At 42.7% G+C, this 3,106-nt stretch overlaps 1 pseudogene; it reads right to left on the minus strand.

Annotated features, from left to right (window-relative positions):
• Positions 1 to 1,897: 1,897 nt before the first annotated feature.
• Positions 1,898 to 2,759, minus strand: LOC127192435 (DNA-binding protein inhibitor ID-3-like; annotated as a pseudogene).
• Between the last annotated feature and the right edge of the window lie 347 nt (positions 2,760 to 3,106).

The raw sequence follows: 3,106 nt of genomic DNA on the forward strand, positions 1-3,106 counted from the left end.
ATACATGTTAAATGATGAAATTGTTTTAATTTCTCCAGCATTCAATATCTATTTAATTAGAATATGTTAAAAACTGCTTTCTGTACTCTCATTTGTCTCTTAGCTTATACAAATAAAATATTAATATAATTAGTATTAATTAAAAATTTCTAATTATAGTTAATAAAAGTAATTTTATTTTTAGTAAAGCCATTGACATATATGAATATTGATTATTTCAAAATTGCAGAACTCAAAATGACCTTTAGTATTTTAAGAATGCACTCATTAACTAAGGACAATGAATACATACATATATCTTGTTTTTCTCGCTACTGGGAACACACACCTGCTAAGTAGCTAATTAAATGAGCTTTGTTGTTGCTTGTGGTTTGAGAGCAGTGATAATCATGGCAGGAAAGCACAGCAGCTGTAGCTCCATAGTTTTGATGAAAGTATGTGTGCAGATGCTTTGCAAAGCTGGACCAAAAAGCAGGCTCAAAACTTCAAGTTCAACCTCACACAGCCAGTTCCTACAGCAAAGCTCTATTTGACAAAGATTCCATAGCCATCCAAAATAGCATCACTAGAGGTAAAAAGGCAGAACCCTGTGGGAGATGTGTTATAATCAATTCATCACAGTCCATGGTGGTTTGGAGCTTTTATAAAGTTAGAATTCTGAGAGTCTAAATGTAACGCATAGTTTTTGAAGACGAATCAGTGAGAATACATGTTGTATTTTTGATTAGAGAAAGAGTTTTAATTCAAACTAGTTGGAATAGGGATCTATCATAGTGTTTCAAGCATGCATGGCAAGAGTGAGAGATCTCTTGCTCTTACAAGGACATTGGAAGCAGAAACTGGAAGTGTATTAGCAACAACATTCTCATGTTTTGTAAACTTCTTTTCATTCGTCATTTCCTAGCTGTCTTCATTGTTCTAAGAGCTGGCTTCATCCAAAAGAATCAAAAATATTGACATTATTTCTTGCAAGACTCATCCAGTTTTCTGTGCAAACTAAATGATTATCTCAAGGAAAGAACTGTATGGTCGAACAATCAGTGGTCCACCAACCCTGCCAATCAGCTCATGACAAGTGGAGATCCTTGCAGAAGTAATAAGTTTTTGCATGAGAAGGTAATTCTGGAAAAGATAAAGCTGCCTGAAAAGAATAAAGCGTTCAGTCAGCACAGCAGAACGACTGCAGAAATAATGTTGAGTAAACATCTAATTTTCATTCAAAAATGGTTTATTATGCAAAATGTTAACTTTTCTAAAAAGTTTAATATACAGGGAGAAAGTCACCCCTCTGTAAAAAGTGTACAAAAAAGTGTAAAAAGCCGGGCGGTGGTGGCGCACGCCTTTAATCCCAGCACTCGGGAGGCAGAGGCAGGCAGATCGCTGTGAGTTCGAGGCCAGCCTGGTCTACAAAGCGAGTCTAGGACAGCCAAGGCTACACAGAGAAACCCTGTCTCGAAAAACAAAACAAAACAAAACAAAAAAGTGTACAGAAGCTATACTCTATTACAGAGGTCATAATCCAGGCTGCAGAACCATTCTCCAAGGAGATTAGGGTTTATGCTGCCGTGACAGTGTGCAGGGCAGCCACTCTCTCTCACACACACACCCTTTCTTCATAACCCCATTCTCCGAAAACCTAGTCTTTTAAGACTTTGGATTCAGGCTGGGGGGGACAAGATGACACTGTCCAGCAGCTGACCAGAGCTAGCTCTTCAGGCCACCCAAGATCAGTCCTTCACTTACCAGCTCCAGGTGCAATCTTGAAGCAGGAGTTTAGTGGAGGTGAAGAGGGCCCATGCCCTCGGCTTCCGGCTGGAGAGAAAGTCCAGAGACCTAGGGTCCCAAGTGGAACAGTGGTCACCAGCAGCTGCGTTCTGGAAGTGCCAGGACTGCTGGATCAGTGGCAAATGCTCCTCTTGTCTTCAGAGAGCACAAGTTCCAAAGCGAGCTCAGCTGTCAGGTCCCGGCCCGCAGGAAAAATTGAATCAGGGTTCACCTGAAAGAGGGAATGGGGATTGAAAGTAGGATACAGAGACGCGAGAAATAACGAATCAAGTCAGGGAATTTCTGATCAAGATTCACTTTATTGCTGACTAGCAGGAACATACATAGGGCAAGGTCAATAGGATCTATTCTTATCTCACTCACCCTAGCCCCCGGGCAAGAATGCAATAGCCTAAATCGCTCCCTGTAGAACTTCCTAGTTCTCTGAGTAGTTCCTTGTAAGAACTTCCTAGATCCTCTGGGTGGTTCCAAGTTGAGACTTCCCTACTTCTTTCAAAGGTAAATAGTCCAAGGATAGCCTGGAACACAAGACCTCGTGAGGCAAAGGTCAGCAACTCGAAGGTCACAGCATACAGCCTAAGCACAGGATTTCTGACATGGCAGAATTTGGCATGGGTTCCCACACTCAGCTGTCTAGATCTGGAGATGCCAATCATGCTGGGGCGCAGGGAGGGTGCAGAGTGGGGGGGCAAGGGAGCGGGGGAGGGGCTTCAGGTGTAGGCTCTGCTAGAACCACCTGCAGGTCCAGTATGTAGACTACCGACATGCTGCAGGATTTCCACCTGGCTAAGCTGAGTGCCTCCAGGGACTCCTGGCACCAGTTCACGCAGGCGTGAGTTGCAGTGGTTCACGTCATGCAGGAGGCTAGGTGCCTCCTGGGCCACTAGGCTCTTGTAGCGGACTATGGCCAAGCTATGTTCAGATAGGCAGCACACTGCCTCATAACCGACATGGACCAGGCTCTGCACCCTCATGTTGGAGAGTGAAAACAGAGGTGAGAACTAGACCACTGAAGCAGCGACAGTCGAGTAAATATGTCCGTAGATAATGACTCTTTTTCTCACTTCCCTCCATTGTTTCTGGACTCACGTTTCACCTAATGCATGCATTTATGAAGGGACATAAACACTCATAACTTTTGTTAATGAGTTCATCTTACATGCCAGAAACTGTGTTAAATACTTTACATGAAGCAAGTTAAAATAAGCATGTAATATAATTATTTTATTGCCTGCCTTAATCCAGAATGGTGAAAGACTAAGCTGCGTAAAACATTAAATTGCAGTGTGATGAATGTTCACAAAAGGAAATAAGGCTGGGC

Source organism: Acomys russatus, chromosome 7 (assembly GCF_903995435.1).
Source record: "Acomys russatus chromosome 7, mAcoRus1.1, whole genome shotgun sequence".
Lineage (NCBI taxonomy): Eukaryota > Metazoa > Chordata > Mammalia > Rodentia > Muridae > Acomys > Acomys russatus.